Below are 18,860 nucleotides of genomic sequence, written 5' to 3'. Positions count from 1 at the left end.
ACAGAGAATAGTAGACCTGGCACCAGTGGGAGTGGGCAAACAGTACCCGGGGCACAAGCACGTGGGGGTAGGGTGCGTGGGAGGAATGGTGCGAGCCAGATGAAGGAGGCTCCTAGGGATACAACTGGCCAGGACACCATCTCTCAAGTCTTGGGAGCTTACCAACAATCCCAAAGCGTGATGGGCCAGGTACTTACCATGATGGGGAGATCAAGCAGCTGCAGAGGGACAACCACCAGGAAGTGATGCAGCAGTGGGAGGCACAAAATGCCCATTTGGCTTCCATTGCACGGGTGCTGAGAGACATGAATACCACCCTGAGTAGGTTATGTCTACAACAGCTAGCCCCTTCTACTCCCAATCTGACATCTTCCCCTTCAACATTTGTAGCAACAGTGGAATGCAGGCCCTGCCAGGGGAAGGACATGCCTCAGACACTCCGGCCTGTGTAGCTGATGAACCCCTGCAAATGTGGACGTCCACGTAAACATCCAGGAGGAGCAGGTGCCAAGACTTCAATCACTGCCAGGAAGTGAACCTCTACTGATTGGTTCCCCTTGTTTGTCACTGATAGACCCTGTTGACTGTCCTACAACCAATCTCTATTTTCCAATTGTACAAGAACACTGGACTTGAGATTCCAGATGTTGTTGATGCTACCTTGATTTCATCCACCATGACTGAATCCTCCACTGTTTAAAGGCATTTTATTTGATCCAATTCCAACATATGAAAGTGCACTCCTCATTAAACTCTACTAAACCACAGTTCATGTGTGAGAGTCATTTTTCAGCTATATGTAACTGTTAACTGTATACCTCTTGCACATATAAGATATGCACAAATGTACAAACATTTTAAAGTCCCATCTCACATCTACTGTTTAATTAGGGTGCATGCTGATTGACAAACGTATTACCACTTTCACTGCATTTTTCTACATATAGGGTGGGAAAATGCAAATGATCACGATCACACAGTAAAGTGCTGCTGTTCACTTTAATGACTCTGCATAGGTGTGAATAACTAGCACCCCACAGGCCACAGAAGTAAGAGACATGTCAGTCTTTCACTATCCGTATGGGCAAACAGATTTATACACTGTATCATCAGGTAAAGCCTTATCAAATACCTATACCATACCTCCCCAATTACCATACCCAATAATACAGTCAGGCGTATGTACAAATACCCCAGTTATGGAATCTTTCACTTACCATGGAAAGGTATCAGTAGGCATGCTACTCACCTATGTCAGTCTTGTTACACATGCTCAGTGGCCTGAAATGGTGAAACACAGTGACAGCTACATACAGATAAGGTATTGCCAAAATCAAGCCGTTAAAATGGTTGAGGGTATGGACTGCACAGGACGACGTGTCAGAGACACAAAACCACACACATGGCACATATGGGCTGATCTACTATGGCCTACAGGTCTATAGTGTGGAATAGGATACTACCATCCCACTGTCCTGAGAGTATGGGCATAGAACGTACATACCACAAATCTCTTGCCTGACAGTACCTGGTCCAATCCATTTTCACTTCACGTCAGTCTGCAAATCCCAGCTGCCTGTGACACTGTCAGATATTGCCAAATGAGGATGACCTTGTGAAGTACTCTGCAAAATTAAATAGTACATAAGGTATAGGCAGGAATTGATTGTAAAACATTATACAGCTATGTCCTATATACAATGGTAACCCTGACTGTGCATTGTGACATATGTAGACTATGGTGATCAAAAAGCTGTACACTAATCAATGTAGTGTTCAGCATGCACATCTGAGTAATGTGCTTTGAAGCTAAGTATGACCTGGCTGATGGTCATACTAATGCAATATGTGTACCATCAATAGCCCCAATAATGTTGGGGATATGTCCCATTGCATAGAAGTAAGCTTTCACTGTGGTCAAATCCTGCAACTGGGGGGGGGGGGGGATAATGTAGCTGTGCATGTGTTTTAATCAGGGCAGACAACACTCTGGTCAGCACTGTTGAGAACATTGGCTGTGACATTCCTGCTGCCAAACCCACTGTCACTTGGAGGGAGCCAGTTGCCAAGAAATGGAACACAGATAGGACTTTCACAAGAGGGGGGATTCCGGTGGAGTGAAGGATAGTAGATATCAGGTCAGGCTCCAGTTGGGCACTCAGCTCTGTGATTGTGGCCCTGTCAAGTCTATAGGTGAGGATAATGTGCCTGTCCTCCATTGTTGCCAAGTCCACCAGAGGTCTGTAGACTGGTGGATGTCTCCATCTCCTATTCATCCGCAGCGGTTGTAATCTAGGTGGCAAAACGGTGAGCAGCTGGTCAGTATACCATATTTCCAAACACTACACTGCATTGCATGTTGTGATTTAACTGTATATTGTTGTATATGTCCAAATGGTGCATGTGTGTACTGTGACGCAGTTAGGTGCCATGGCCTGCCACCCTCACCCCCCGAAATGGCAGACGCCTGTCCTGAACGGAGGGACCTGTGGAAATAAGGTAATTCCGCTGACGTTGTGCGCCATCGCGGGAGGCGGTCGAGTACCGCCGTGCAACTCCTCTTTGGTTATTATTGGCCCCTATGGGGCACAGTGGCCAATGGTGATGTACGCTGGCCGTTATGGTACGCACCGCCGCGGACGTGACCGCCATTTTCTATCTGTTCACTCACTTGCTACCTGACCTTCAACAGGAGAGGACCTACACTGCAAGTGCTGCTGTGACCTGTGTCTGGAACCGACCATGGCTCGAGTCACTGGGGAAAGGGCCCCTGCCTTCACCACAATGGAGTTGGAGAGACTGGTGGATGGGGTCATACCCCAGTACCGAATGCTGTATGGGCCTCCAGACCAACAGGTGAGTACAGTGTGAGCATGATGCATGGGGCATGAATGCATGGAGTGCTGTGTGTGAGGGCCTCGTGTAAGGGGGGGAATTGGCGGAAGGGTCCTGGGCAGCGTTCTGCATGTGTGGTGGGCAATCTCTGTGTGTCAGGGGATGTGAGGGCTATGGTGGGACATGAGTGTAACATGCCGGATGGTCTGACTGATACCTTTATCCATGTGTACTTTTCTGCAGGTAAGCGCCCATCAGAAAAAGGATATATGGCATGCCATCACCAAGGATGTGTGGACCCTGGGGGTCTACGGCAGGCGGAGCACCCACTGTCACAAACAATGGCAGGACCTGAGATGCTGGGCAAGGAAGACGGTGGAGGCCCAGCTGGGGATGACCGCCCAACGAGGAAGGGGTGCCTGTCGAACCCTGACCCCCCTGATGGCCCGCACACTGGCAGTAGCCTAACCGGAGCTGGATGGGCGCTTGAGGGCATCAAAGCAGCCACAAGGGGGTGAGTACAGTTTCACAATACACTACTTGCGCGAGATGGGGTGGCATCCAGGTGGGGGATGTGGGCCTATGGGTGCCCCTAGTCCAGGTCGTTCAGTGATACTTCCTCCAATGGAAGCTCCCTGGTGGTGGCGGACACCTCTGTTGCCACACCAACTACAGGTACAGCCGCCACCCCGTACCAGCACTGCCCTCCCAGCAGCCCCTCAGTGTGTTTCCCGTGCCGGCTCACTCAGGAGGGTGAGCATCTCCTTCGCCCCAGGCACCTCAGGCCCATCCCCAGTTAGCCCTGCTGCCCTGAGTGAGAGGCTATTGACCTCCTGCGATCCATCTCTGTTGGGCAGTCAACCATTGTGAATGCCATCCAGGGGCTGGCAGACCATTTGCAACAAACAAATGCATTCCTGGAGGGCATTCACTCTGGCATGTCGACCCAACTGAGATCAATCCAGGCTCTGGCCTCCTCTCTGATGGCAGCACTTGTCCCGGTTTCTAGCCTCCCCCTTCCAACTTCTTCTACCCAGTCCCATTCCCCTCAACCCAACCTATCCCAAGCACACAGGCAGACCAGCATGCAGTCAGGACAACACACAGGAGTGGGCCAGGCAAACACAAGCACCACACATCATCCCACAGGCACTCACACAAACACCATCCAGAATCAGACATACCAACATCCACTGCCTCCACTGTGGCCCCCTCTTCCTTGTCCTCCATCTCCCTCCCAGTACCGTCTCCACTCACACCTGCATGCACTACATCCTCATCCACTATCTCCATTACCAGCACGCCTATCAGTACACACCCCTCACTGGCAGTCACCACCCCCACATCCATGCACACGTCCCCTGTGTCCTCTCCCACTGTGTCTGTGCCCCCTACTCTCAAAGTACACAAACGCAAGCACTCAGACACCCAATAGCCATCCACCTCACAACAGCATCCAGCCCATGCACCTGCACCCAAACACACCAGACTGACACCTCCTGCAACCACTTCCTCTTCCTCCACTCCCAAACCTTCACCCTCTTCCCGCCCAATGTCCCTAAGAAGCTTTTCCTTGCCACCGTTGACCTCTTCCCTACCACTTCCCCCCGTCCTTCACATCGGCCAGGGTGGTCAGAACCCAGGTGAGCACCTCAGCCACACATTCCATGGCCACAGTAGTGTCTAGAGATACTGCAGGTGGGAGAGGATCCCGGGAACCAGCCAGCAGCACAGAACTTGTGCCGGCACCAGGTGCATCAAGGAAGGGCAAGGAGGTACCACCAGCTGGGAAAGCGAAGGGCAAGGTGACACCACAACCTGGGAAAGCGAAGGGAGGCACCACCGGCTGGGAAAGTGAAGGGCAAGGTGGCACCCCCAGCTGCTACAGGGACAGGCAAGGAGCAATCCCTGGCTGCTGACAGGAAGGACAAGGGGCCTGCACCTGCAGGCAGGAAGGAGAGGAGGCCAGGTGCTGGGACTCATTCTGAGCCCCCACCACCAACCATGGCGGTTCAGTCGTCCGAGGCTGCAGGGGAAGGGCTGGAGTATCCCCCCCACCACTGCCAACACTGCCACCAGAACTACCACCAGCACAACTGACAGCATCAGCAGGCCCAGTATCCAGCCATCCGAGGCTTCAGGGGATGGCCTGGGGCCTCCCCCCACCACTGCCAGCACTGCCACCAGCACCACTGCCAGCATCAGCAGCCCCAGTGGGCAGCTGTTCGAGGCTGCAGGGGATGGGCTGGAGCCTCTCCCCACCACTGCCAGCCCTGCCACCAGCACCACTGCCAGCAGCAGCAGCCCCAGTGGGCAGCTGTCTGAGGCTGCAGGGGATGGGCTGGAGCCTACCCCCACCAATGCCAGCCCCGACACCAGCCCCGCCACTGCCACCACTGAGCAGCCGTCACTGCCGGCGGGCAGTGTGTAGTCCTGCCTCCATGGCTGTGGTGCGTCCTGGCCCCTGCAAATCCTGTAGGAGTGACACCCAGGTGAGAGACGGTGACCTTGCACTCCCCAAGATCTGCTTCACAGGGCACAAGGCCCCCTCCAGAAACAGTGGAAGAAGCTGTCCACTCACCCCTTCCTTGCTAGGATGAAGCACACTGGGCACAAGGCCCCCTCCAGAACCAGTGGAAGAAGCCATCCACTTGAGAGACTGTGGCCTTGCACTCCCAAGGACCAAGCAGTGGGCAAACCACCCACTTGAGAGACTGTGGCCTTGCACTCCCCAGGACCAAGCAGTGGGCAAACCACCCACTTGAGAGACGGTGGCCTTGCACTCCCCAGGACATCGCACAGGGCATGTTGCCCCCTCCAGGAGCAGTGGCGTTGTACCATCTTCCGGTTGAGGTGCCCCCCATTCTCGGTCCCCCTGAGGTGCCTGTGTATTTTCGACCTGATGCCCCTTCGGTGTTCTCTCCGTGTTGTTGCAGGAGTGAGGTTGGGGCTTGGCCTATGTGATGTGGCCCACGGACATTGAGGACTGGGCGGTGTCCCAACATTTTTAAACATGTATATACATTTGTATTTTGATGCACCTATTCCCGTTATTTTCTTGTATTACACTCACTTTCTTCCAATAATTTTGTCCTTGCATTATTCCTGAGTGGTACGGGTTGTATATGTAATGTTACTGCATCTGCTTGTGCGTATGGTGTTGGGGGTGGGGTGTTGCGTGTGTGTGTCACTCTCTTTTTCCTCCCCCGTCCCTTGTGTGCTAGGCAGCAGTACTCACCATGGTTATCTTCGCGGGAGCTGCTAGTCATAGTGCAGGAGAAGGTCGACGAACATCGGAAAAATGTGAAACTCAGGCTCCATGACGTTATAGTTGTTCCCTGGGTCTGCAGAGGTGAGTCCTTTGACTTCTGTGTTCTGTTTCCGCTGTGATTTTGATGCCGTTGGTACCGCCCCAGAAAAGGTGGGGAAGAGGTTTGTCATATTACTGTGGGCGGTCCATTGTCTTCCGCCTGGCTGTTGGCGGTTACCGCTTTGGTGCTTGTTGATACCGCTGTGGCGGTCGGTGTGTTAAAGTGGCTGTCTGTTTCAGCGGTGTCCCCCAAGGTCATTATTCAATTTTTGTTACTGCCGGCCTGTTGGTGGTATTACCGCCGCTTTATCACCGACCGCCAGGGTTGTAATGAGGGCCTATACCCCTAAAGTTACATTAGTATTGACTCATCAAGTTTACAACCTGTACATAAATCCTGCATTTTCCTACATGTTTGCTAAAAGCCAGCAGTGAACACAAGATCGTAAATATGTCTCACAGCTTGTGACACACTTTGATCAAACTTTATGATCAGCTATGAGCCTTAAAATGGCAGTTGCCTGACCTACTCTACTGGATAATTGGGAAATGACCTAACTCTGCCAGCAGAAGTCGTCATGGTGGTAGACGGATACAACCGCGGTGGACATTGACATTGGAACACATTGCTGCCTTTGGCGGTCTTGCGGCAATGGCGGTCTGCTGGGCGTGGGGGTTTCTTAGGTGATGGACATGACCGCCATCTCATACTTTGTCTCTCACTTGACTCCTGACACTGCAGCCAGCAAGACCTTCATGACTTGAGCTGCTGTGTACTGTCCCTGGGAGCAATTCCTGCCATGTCCTATAGGTGATGGGGCCCCTCCATTCTCCTCGGAGGAGCTTGATAAGCTGGCGGAGGCAGTTCTACACTTGTATGGACAGTTCTATGGTGCACCAGAGGAACAGGTAAGTGCGCCATGTGCACACATGTATATTTCCCCATCTATCCTTTTTTGTGACAAGCAATGGACGATGGGTTAAGTTTGTGATGATTTCCAGGAAATGTGGAAGAATAAAGGGTTGTGTGGGTAGATGGGCATGTGGATATGGGTTTGTGTAATACATGATCACTGAATGTGATATGACAAACTTTGCCAAGAAGACCACCTTTACAGATATGCATGCGGTCTGGTTATATGTAACAAGCCGAAACCTACAGCTGGATATGTATGTTGTATAACTGTTCCAACATCAGACATGGCCTGACTGCATATATTCATCTATCCTTGAAGGGGATGTTGAAGACAGTTTGTGTATGGCTATGTTCACTAACTTGTTTTTCACCCTGCTTATTTTGGAATGGTGCATCTGAACATGACATTCTATTCTTGTCTGTGTCATCCATGCAGGTGAATGCCCATCAGAATAAGGGGATATGGAGTGCCAACACCAAGAAAGTGCGGACTTTGGGGGTCCAAAAGCATTCGGAGCACCCACTGTAGGAATAGGTGATAGGCACATGAGACGCTGAGCCTGGAAGACCACAGAGGCCCAGCTGGGGATGTCCTCTCAGTTAGGACGGGTGCCCATCGGAACTTGACCCCCCAAATGGCCCACATATAGGCGGTGGTCTACCCGGAGTTGTATGGGTGTTTGAGGGCAGCACAGTAGCCCCAAGGGGGTAAGTACAGACCTAACACAATTTCACCCCTTTAGCAGGTTAGTGTCTGATGTGACAGATTGTTAGCTCTGAGAATATGGTAAGTGCAAAGGGTCAAAGATCTCCAGTCAACACATTGATGTACAGTCCCTAACAATGGGACAGAGTTGTGCATATTCTAATGTGTATAGGGACATATTACTCACCTGTGTAGTCCCCTCTGTACAAAAGCATATGATGATGCACCTGTGACGGTGTCATATGTGTACCACAATACCACTTTTCATACCCCCATACAATATCCCAATATCATGATGGTAAGTTGCACAGGTCCTTGCTCTCTGTCCATTACAATGTCCCGTGATCTATGTATATGTGCAACACTGAGTCAGGTAATTTGTAGTCATGGTGCATATGAACATGACATTCTATTCTTGTCTGTGTCATCCATGAAGGTCAACGCCCATCAGAAGAAGGGGATATGGTGTGTCATCACCAAAAAAGTGCAGACCTTGGGGGGTCACAGCCGGCAGAGCACCCACTGTAGGAAGAGGTGGGAGGACCTGCGACGTTGGACTGGAAGACTGCAGAGGCCCAGCTGGGGATGTCCTCCCAATGAGGACGGGGTGCCTGTCGGACCTTGACCCCACCAATGGCCCGCATATTGGCTGTGGCCTACCCAGAGCTGGATGGGTGTTTGAGGGCAGCACAGTAGCCACAAGGGGGTAAGTACAGACCTAACACAGTTTCACCCCTTTAGCAGGTTAGTGTCTGATGATTGTTAGCTCTGAGAATATGGTAAGTGCAAAGGGTCAAAGATCTCCAGTCAACACATTGATGTACAGTCCCCAACAATAGGACACAGGTGTGCACATTCTAATTTGTGTATGGACATATTACTCCCCTTTGTAGTCCCCTCTGTACAAAGGCATATGGTGATGGACCTGTGACAGTCATATGTATCACGATACAGCTTTTCATACCCCCATACAATAATCCCAATATCATGATGGTAAGTTGTCCAGGTCCTTGCTCTCTGTCCATTGCAATGTCCCTTGATCTATGTATATGTGCAACATTGAGTCAGAAAATTTGTAGTCATTCCTACGTTTCAAAAGGTTACAGATGAGTGACAGCATCATGTGAGGCCATGATGTCCATCTGACATTTCACTTGACAACTTTGCTTCACTTATTCAGACCTGTTACAAGGTGAGCCCCCTTGGTAATAGGGGGATGTAGAGAGACCTTTGTTATGTCTCTTCTGACTGGACAACCTACATGTTGGGAACCATGGAGGTATTGCTAGACTCCTATTGATTCACATACATTGGTGTCAGGACAATGAATGTTAATACCATGTTCAGTAGGTGGTAAGTGGCTACCCAACATTTTACTTAGCCATTCTGTAGTAGGCATGATAAATAGTCAAAGAAATCTTATTCCCAGTTAAAATCTTATCTTTTCTTGCTAACATCATGTGTAAATTTAAAGGTACTGTCATGATTCCACCTTAAGAGTTATATACATACTTTCAGTTGATAAATAGGTTATGTTTACTGAGCCCTGGCTGTATTGAAAGGTATTGTTTGCACAGACACCAATGTGGTGTAGGTGTGGTAGTTCACATACACATGTTAGTGACATGGTATGTGTATTCAGACATTTGGCTTGAACCATGATGGGTGTACCTGCCATGGTAGCATCAGATGTGGTTTGTTTCTCAGAATTGTTTCAAAGACAGATGGAAGGATACTCATGTCTGATGTGTGGATAGTGATGTTGCCACAGTCACTCATTTGGCTATTGATAGACTAATAGCATGATTTGATGAATCTGAACGTCAGCTTCACGCACATGGCAGTGGTCCATTGACTAAAAACAGAAGATGTACTAGCTGTCGTGGTGTGTGATTCAATATTCTGAGCATATTAGGCTAATATGACTGATATACTTTGTTTTCAGAAGGACAATGACTTAGATACCTTGGTCTGCAATGTATTTTCAATCCTTTCAATCATCACTATTGTTACATGTGTAGGTGACGTGTTTAGATTCTTTCATCAATAAAAGATTTAGAGTGTGGCAATTAGAGGCGTTGCATGACTGCATATATCCATTGTGCATGTTGTTAACTATGTGACATGAAGTGATTATGGCTTGTGCACACCAGGCTATCCAGAGTATTTTATACAATATGTTTCATTGCCTGGTATATGACATTAGTCTGATCTGTTAGTATATGTTGAGTTTGTGTATTTGAATTGTGGAACTCAATGTCACATTTCTGAACTATTGCTTGATTGATGCTTGACTATGTTGCTGTGGATAGGGACCTTGTAGAATGTGGCAAAGACACCTCATCATGGAATGGTCAGTGTGACAGGTCTACTGATATCATGATATTATTGTAGGTGTGAGATAGGTAGCTTAGCCTGTGTGTAAATATGATTTATAGAGGAACATACATTGTATCTTGTTGAGACATGATGTCGGCACTTAGCTGGTTCTACCTGGGGGTGTTGGTCAACTGTATGTAATGTTGCTGATGTGTAAAGGATGTTAGAAGTGGTACGTAGAGAATGTGATGACCATACCTCACTTTCTGTTTTGCAGCATCAGCATCACAGGCAAAGAAGATGGGGCACAGCTGAGCAGGGAAGCTGCTGGCCACGGGACCTCAAATCATGAGAACACCGACACCGAGGGACCCAGTGACCAAGAGGGTGAGGGGAATGCCACGGGGGAGACCGGATCCTGTACATCATCCTTGGAATCCTCCTCCAGTGGTCACTCCCTGGTGGTGGCAGACAGATCTGGGACCACCCCAGAATCATCTCTGTTCGCCACCCCCTTTCTATCACCGCCCTCCCTGTAGCTCCCCACCCAGTTGGCAGTGTCCGCACATCCAAGATGGTGGGTGTCTCTGCTGCAGGCACCTCTGCCTCAGCCCCAGTTAGCCCTGCTGCCCTCAGTGAGGAGGCAATTGACATCCTGAGGTCGATCTCTGTGGGTCAGTCGAGCATCGTGAATGCCATCCAGGGACTGGCAACTCAGATACAACAGAGTAATGCGTTACTGGAGGGCATTCACAGTGCACTGGCTGGCCTACAGAGATCTTTTCAGGCTCTGGTCTCGACACTGACGGCAGCCAGTCCGAATTCCCCCTTCCCCCAACCAAAGCACACAAACAGACAGGCATGCATCCACCTCAACAACCAAGGGTAGCACAGACAAACCAAGGCACCACAAGACACACCACTGGCAACATACACCTGCACACACAACAACAGTCACTACCTGCCCTGACACCCCTATCACTCCCAGCTTCACAGACATAACACCTGACACAGCTGCAGACACCACACCAACATTCAGTGATAGAGCCACCACACCTATCCTATCCCCAGGCACCACCCCAGCAGACCCTCAGACATCCACCCCAGTCGCCACACCTGCAGATACCACAACCGCAGACATGCCTACATGCAGCACATCTACCATACCTTCAGTCACCACTCTAAAAGACAGCCACCCACCAACCATGGCATCCCTCAGCACCTCCTCCCCCCTCAGCCCAAGACATATTAACACCCTCACTCATCCACCCAACAGACACCCACCACCCACAAGCATACCTCCCACAAACACGCACCCAAGAAATCCACACCAACACCGCTTAAAACCACATCCTCTACCGCCACAGCCAAACCCTTTTGTTGTGACCGTCTCCGTGTGTCTAAGAAAGCTTTCCTCTTGAAGTTTAACCTTTTCCCTATTGTTCTAACCCTGTGACAGCCCTAAGAGATCCATTTCCCTCCCCAAGGACATCCCTTCCACCTCCAAAGCCTGCCCTGCCCCCCGCCAACACCCATGCCCCGCTCCCACCAACAAGTAGACCCCTTCCAAGAAGATCCAACCCTCTCCCAAGGCAAAACCAAACCCTCCCTCTCTCCCAAACCTAAACCCAAATCCCCCTCCCCAGCCTAAACCCAAATCCCCCTCCCCAGCCTAAGCCTAAGCCTAACCCCCCCCCCCCCCCACCACTACCACCCCCCAAAAGTCCCTGGGGTGCCTGCCTGCTCTCTTGATGCCCCTACTCATGGAGGTAACATGGCAGTCAGGAGTCAAGTTGGAGCACCATTTTGCACCTACATTATATATATATGGACTGGCCAATGGCCTATTTTTTTATAAATATTATTATAATACATTATATTCAACCAGTTGTTGTTTTTTATTACATCTTTGCCCTGCATTTCCTTTCCTAGGTTTGAGTTGCTCCTGGCTGACACTAGTTGTGTCCCAGTATTTGTGTGTGTGGTGCTTGTGCTTCATGTGTTGTTAGAACAGTATTCAAGGTGATTTATTTTGGTTTATTTTAATTTGTATAAATATACTAAAACGTGTTACAATTTTGTTATTCCCACATGAGAAAGGTGATGACATTTGGCTGAATACAATATGACCTTAAGTAGCAAAGGATGTCAATGGACACAATACCGCTATGGAATTTAAGGAATTTTACGTGGTTGAAGTGTTTTATATTTGAAAGATAACATTAATTGTATAAGCAGAAAATTGTGGCGCTTCTCAATCTGTTAGAGTGCACATGCGGGAATTTCGCTTAAGGACAATATTGTAGACATAGGAAAAGAATTGTCAGTACAATGTTACCAAATGGCAAGGACTTGTTTAACCTTCAAAGAGGAATTGTTGTAATGAGTAAGTTTTCACTTTTGATGTATGTTTGGGAGTATAACACATGAACCCCCTCAGTGCCTTGGACGAGGTGGTCTCATCCAGGCACACGGTGCTCGTGTGCCCTGGACGAGACCAGCTAGTCATGCACCCGGCCCACGGGGGTAGCGCTAGCGCTCCCCCCATGGGCCTCGCACCCACCCCTCTAATTCGAGGATGGAAGGGGAATCCCTTCCCCTTCCACCCCAACCCCCCCTGGCAATCTGATGACGACAGCGCACGCACAGCGCGCTGATGTCATCCGAAGCTGCCGAGGATGCGCTGGAAGCCATTTGCTTCCAGCGCGAGGGGAGAGAAGACTTCAACAGGTAAGTCTCTCTCTTTTAGGGGTTTTGAGGGGGGAAACAGACACGGGGGACAGGAAAAAAAATGTCTTTCCCCCCTGTGCCTGTTTTCAGTGGATTCCTGGTCCCTCGATCGTGGACCAGGAATCCCCACTAGGCACCAGGGATTTTTTTAAAGTTTATTTTTGGGAGCAACCACTTGGGCAAGCGCGCTCCCATGGGGGGCTATTATTTATCCTATTTCGCCCCCAGGGGGGATCGAAAACCACTAGACACCAGGGATTGTATTTTCCTTATGATTGTGGGGAGCGACCCCTTTGACAAGGGTCGCTCCCCTGTGGGGCCATAAACTAATCCTATTTCGGCCCCCCCTGGGGGCAGATCGGCTGTTTTTTCTGCCGTTCTGCCCCCAGGGAGGGTCAAAAACCACTAGACCACCAGGGATTTTATTTTTCTTTATGATTTTTGGGGAGTGACCCCTTGGGCAAGGGTTGCACCCCTGGAGGGCCATAACTAATCCTATTTCGCCCCCCCCCGTGCGGGCAGATCAGCCGTTTTTTTGGCCGATCAGCCCCCAGGGGGTCGAAAACCACCAGGGATTTTATTTTTCTCATGTTTTTGATGCTGCCCCAGGGGCAATAATTTTTTATATGTTTCGTCCCCCCTGGGGCTAGATCGCCGTGTTTTTGCCCGATCTCGCCCCAGAGGGGTCGAAACCCACTAGGCATCAGGGATTGTGTGGTGTGTGTGTGTGTGTGTTTTGTGTGTTTGGGGGCACCCCTTGGGCAAGGGTCGCCCCCCCAAAAGGGTGGAAAATTAGTATTGGCCATTTCTGCCCCCCCTTGGGGGCAGATGGGCCTATTTATTTAGGCCCATCTGCCCCCAAGGAGGGCAGAAACCACCAATACGCCAGAGATTTTTTTTTGTTCCCCTTTTTTGATTTCGGCTGGGGGTGCCCCCCTTTACCCCCTTTGGCAAGGGTCAGGCCCTAAAGAGGACACAGAGCTGTTGGCCATTTCTGCCCCCCTTGGGGTCAGATCAGCCAATTTTTTTTACGTCCATCTTCCCCCAAGGGAGCAGAATCCACTTAGGCACCAGGGATCCTGTGTGTGTTTGTTTTGTGTGTGGGGGTTGCACCTTTGGCAAGTGTCGCCCCCCCAAACAGGGCACGTTACTGATGGTCATTTCTGCCCACCTTGGAGGCAGATCCACCTATTTTTTTTAATTTAGGCCCATCTGCCCCAAGAGGTGCAGAAGGCACCAAGATGTCAGAGATTTTTTTCTTTGGTTTCCTTTGTTTTATTGTGTGATGGGGGTGCCCCCTTTGGCAAGGGTCACCCCCCGAAGGGGGCAAAGAGCTGTTGGCCATTTCTGCCCCCCCTTGGGGGCAGATTCGCCTATTTTGTTAGACCCATCTGCCCCCAAGGGGGGCAGAATCCACTTAGGCACCAGGGATCTTGTCTGTGTGTGTGTTTTGTGTGGGGGGGGCGGCCCCTTTGGCATGCGTCGCTCCCCAAAGGGGGGCACATTACTGATGACCATTTCTGCTCCCCTTGGGGGCAGATCGGGCAACTATTTTAGGTCCAGGGGCAGAAGCAACTTAGGCACCAGGGGCAATTTCTAAGTTCTTGGTGGCGGGGTGTTTGTCAACTGGCGAAGTATTTGTATTTGTATTTGTGATTATAACAGTTTATTTCTTCTTTTTGTTCTAGTTCAAAGCTTTTGCTTCCTTTGCTGCGGTTTTGGCAGTAGTTGTCCTGCGGTTTGCATAGTTGCATGTTTTAGGTAAGTGAAAGCAATTTACTCCAAAGGAGTATTGTTGACATGCATGAATGAAATGTTTATAGGTGGTATATTAAATGCAGTATTGTGTGTGAAATTGTCCTTAGATTTGAGCACAATGATACTTGTGTTGTCTTATGTCTAATTTGCTTTTTTCTTTTTAGTGGGATATCATTGGTGATTGCTGTGTCTGTGCAGAGTAGTTGCTGGTGAGTAGCTTTTTCAGGCTAGTGAGTGGTATAGTTTCTTAGTACATAACTCTTTGTGATAAAGCCACACTTTGTTTATTACTTATTTTAGTGCTAGTTGTTGTTGACAATCCATTTGTTGTTAGTGAGGATCATGGCTAGCCGCAGAGTGACCACTCAGCAGGTTGTTGGCATGCTTTTTGAGTTGTCTTCAGACCATGATTACGAGACTGACTCTGCATCTGAGGCAGAGGAGGAAGTGAGAGATTCTGGCAGTGAGTTTTTTGTCCGAGAGGATTCTTCTGATGAGGAAGCCACTCTCAGTGCAGATGAAGGGCCTGTTTTAGAGGAGGACATTGATGTGCCAAGAGTGAAGCAGCCTGGGGCTGAAGGGTTTCCCATTAGAAGACCTGACACCTGGATTGCCCCAAACATGGAGCAGCCACAGTTACCTACATTTACTGGTCTCCCAGGGTGTAGAGTCAATACGGAAAACTTTTTGCCTGTCAATTTCTTTCACTTGTTTATGGACGATGTATTTTTGGAAGAGATTGTGGAGCAGATTAATGTGTAGGTGGAGCAATATTTGAGGGGCAACGCTGCCAGACTTACTCAGTGGGTTCCCACATATCTGGAAGAGATGAAAAGTTTTTAGGTTTGACTTTTTGATGGGGTTGATAAGGAAGCCGTCACTGGCTTCTTATTGGTCTACTAGTCCCTTGATGGCAACGGCTATATTTCCTGCAACTATGACTCGTAATCGCTATTTGCTTCTTCTTCGTATGCTGCATTTTGTAGACAATGCTTTAGCCTTGCCACAAGATCACCCTGATTGTGACCGTCTTTTTAAGATTAGACCTGTCCTTGATCATTTTGTGGATCGGTTTTCAGAGGGCTATGTTCCAGGCAAAGAGATAAGTGTGGACGAGTCTTTGGTCCTTTTCAAGGGGCGTATAGTTTTTAAGCAGTACATTCCTGGTAAGAGGGCACGGTATGGGATTAAATTGTATATGCTGTCAGAAAGCAGTACAGGATACGTGTATAATTTCCGGGTCTGCACTGGTAGGGATTCCAGTATTGACCCTCCTGGTTGTCCGGCCACTTTTTGAGTTAGCGAAAAAATTGTGTGGGAACTTGGTAGACGACTGTTTAACAAAGGTCACCATTTGTATGTAGATAATTTCTACACTGGAGTGCAGTTGTTCAAGGAGTTGTTTAGAGTGGACACTGTTGCTTGTGGCACAATCCGTTCTAACAGGAAAGGCTATCCAAGGGAGCTTGTCTGTAAAGAACAGGAGAGGGGACAGTGCAGTGCCTTGCGGAATAATGAGCTGCTAGCTCTGTAATTTTCAGACAGGAGGGATGTGTACATTCTATCTACCATCCATGATGAGAGTACTTCCCCTGTGACTGTTTGGGGTCAGGTTGCTGAAGCACGCAAACCTGTGTGCATTTTGGACTACAATAGGCACATGGGTGGTGTTGATAGAGTAGATCAGAGGTTGGAACCTTACAATGCTCTCCGCAAGTCTTACGAGTGGTATAAAAAGTTGGCCCTACATTTATTTCATTTGGCAACTTTTAATGCCTTTATTGTGTTCAAGGATTGTTCACCTGAGTCAAGGATGACATTTGTTAAATTTCAGGAGTCAGTGATAGAGAGCCTTATTGTTGTGGAACAGGCAAGAGTTCCTAGAGTAGCAGTGGTGGAGGATGTGGCTAGATTGAAAGATCGCCACTTTCCAGATCACATTCCTCCCACTCCCAAAAAAAGACTTACCCACTAAGAAATATAGAGTGTGTGCCCAAAGAGGTATCCGGAGGGAGAGCTGGATATACTGCCCCTATTGCCCTTCAAAGCCTGGGCTGTGTGTGCTCGGCTGTTTCAGAAATTACCACACAAAGAAAAGGAAATACCGTGAGCGTAAACTGCCTATTTTATATTTTCATATGTTCAGTTTCACGGTTGGCATTTCTGTCATGTATCTAGTTAGAGCTTTTGTGTTAGTAGTTTTGTAATTATGTTATAATTAGTTAGTGGTTTCTTTGTTGTTTATAAACTAAAAAAAGTGATGGCTGTGTGCGTGGGGTGGCGCTTGCCTGGTGGTGTGTGTGGGGTGGGGCTTGGCTGGCGGCGTGCTTGGGTGGCGCTTGGCTGGCGGTGTGCATGGGTGGCGCTTGGCTGGCGGTGTGCGTGGGGTGGCACTTGGCTGGCGGTGCCAGCCAAATGTCAGTCCACATACTCCCATCAGCTAGTGTGACTGCTGTATCAGGTCTGTGGGCATATGTAAGTGATGGGCCCTTGAGTGGCGCTGTCTGTCGATGCGAGTGTTGTAATGTGCTGGGCCCGTGGCAGTAGCATGAATGGTCTTGTGCATGTCATGTATGAAAGGTGTGTGAATGGACTGTAAAACGGTTGATACCTTGACATGGCTTTACAGCTCACGAGCTGTGAGTCATTGGTTCAGTTTTTTGGCATTTCATTTATTAACAGTGCATTTCACTTTTGTGAAATCTCTTGTTAATAAAATTTGATCTACTGAACCATCACTCACTTTTGTGCCAAATCCAACCAGTATGTGTGGTACAAATGACAAAACCTGCTCAGCTGTTATCAGGCGTCGCAGCACACTTGTGACACGCTAGGTGTCTCAGGTGGGACCCCGATGATGAAGCATGCCACCAACTTGGTTGATGGATGAGGGGTCTTTTTCACATACCCTAAGTGCGTTTCTTTTCACAATTTTAGTGTTTGGCACATCAGAGACGTACGTAGACACATCAAAATGATACATTGCAAAACTACCTGTGTTTGGGGGGGAGGGGGCACCTATGTTTTTGGTCGTGGGTGCGGCCTTCATCTAAGGAAATCTACCAACCTAGACATTTTTTAAAACTAGACACCCCAAGGAGTCCAGGGAACTGTAGCTTGTGTGGATCCCCCAACATTTTCTTACCCAGACTCCTCTGCAAACCTCAAAATTTGCTTAAAAAAAGCATATTTTCCTGACTTTTGTTAGTAGGATCACCGCTCAAGCACACAATTCCTACTCCCAGCGTTCCCCTCAGTCTCCCAAGTAAAATGACACCTCACTTGTGTGGGTCCCCAAAGCAGAGTCAGCCTAAAGATGTATAAAAGAAGAATATGTCCTTATCAACTCGCTGTGCTATCCCCTCTATCTCTACAAGTTTTTGGCCTTATTCTGTTGCAGGCACCTGGCCCACCCACACAAGTGAGGTATCATTGTTATCGGGAGACTTGGGGGAACGCTGAGTGGAAGGAAATTTGTGGCTACTCTCAGATTCCAGAACTCTCTGTCACCAAAATGTGAAGAAAAAGTGTTTTTTTAGCCAAATTTTGAGGTTTGCAAACGGTTCTGGGTTACAGAACCTGGTGAGAGCCCCACAAGTCACCCCGTCTTGGATTTCCTTAGGTCTCTAGTTTTAAAAAATGCACAGGTTTGGTAGGTTTCCCTAGGTGCCGGCTGAGCTAGAGGCCAAAATCCACAGGTAGGCACTTTGCAAAAAACACCTCTGTTTTCTTTGAGAAAATGTGATGTGTCCACTTTGTGTTTTGGGGCATTTCCTGTCACGGGTACTAGGCCTACCCACACAAGTCAGGTACCATTTTTATTGGGAGACTTGGGGGAATGCTGGGTGGAAATTTTTGGCTCCTCTCAGATTCCAGAACGTTCTGTCACCGAAATGTGAGGAAAAAGTGTTTTTTTAGCAACATTTGGAGGTTTGCAAAGGATTCTGGGTAACAGAACCTGGTGAGAGCCCCACACGTCACTGGGTCTTGGGTTCCCCTAGGTCTCTAGTTTTAAAAAATGCACAGGTTTGGTAGGTTTCCCTAGGTGCCGGCTGAGCTGGAGGCCAAAATCCACAGGTAGGCACTTTGCAAAAAACACCTCTGTTTTCGGAGGAAAAATGTGATGTGTCCACGTTGTGTTTTGGGGCATTGCCTGTCGCGGGCACTAGGCCTACCCACACAAGTGAGGTACCATTTTTATCGGGAGACGTGGGGAACATAGAATAGCAAAACAAGTGTTATTGCCCCTTGTCTTTCTCTACATTTTTTCCTTCCAAATATAAGAC

The sequence above is a fragment of the Pleurodeles waltl genome, chromosome 10, assembly GCF_031143425.1.
Source record: "Pleurodeles waltl isolate 20211129_DDA chromosome 10, aPleWal1.hap1.20221129, whole genome shotgun sequence".
Classification (NCBI taxonomy): domain Eukaryota; kingdom Metazoa; phylum Chordata; class Amphibia; order Caudata; family Salamandridae; genus Pleurodeles; species Pleurodeles waltl.
The sequence above is the reverse complement of the archived record's forward strand: the minus strand, read 5'-3'. Positions refer to the sequence as shown.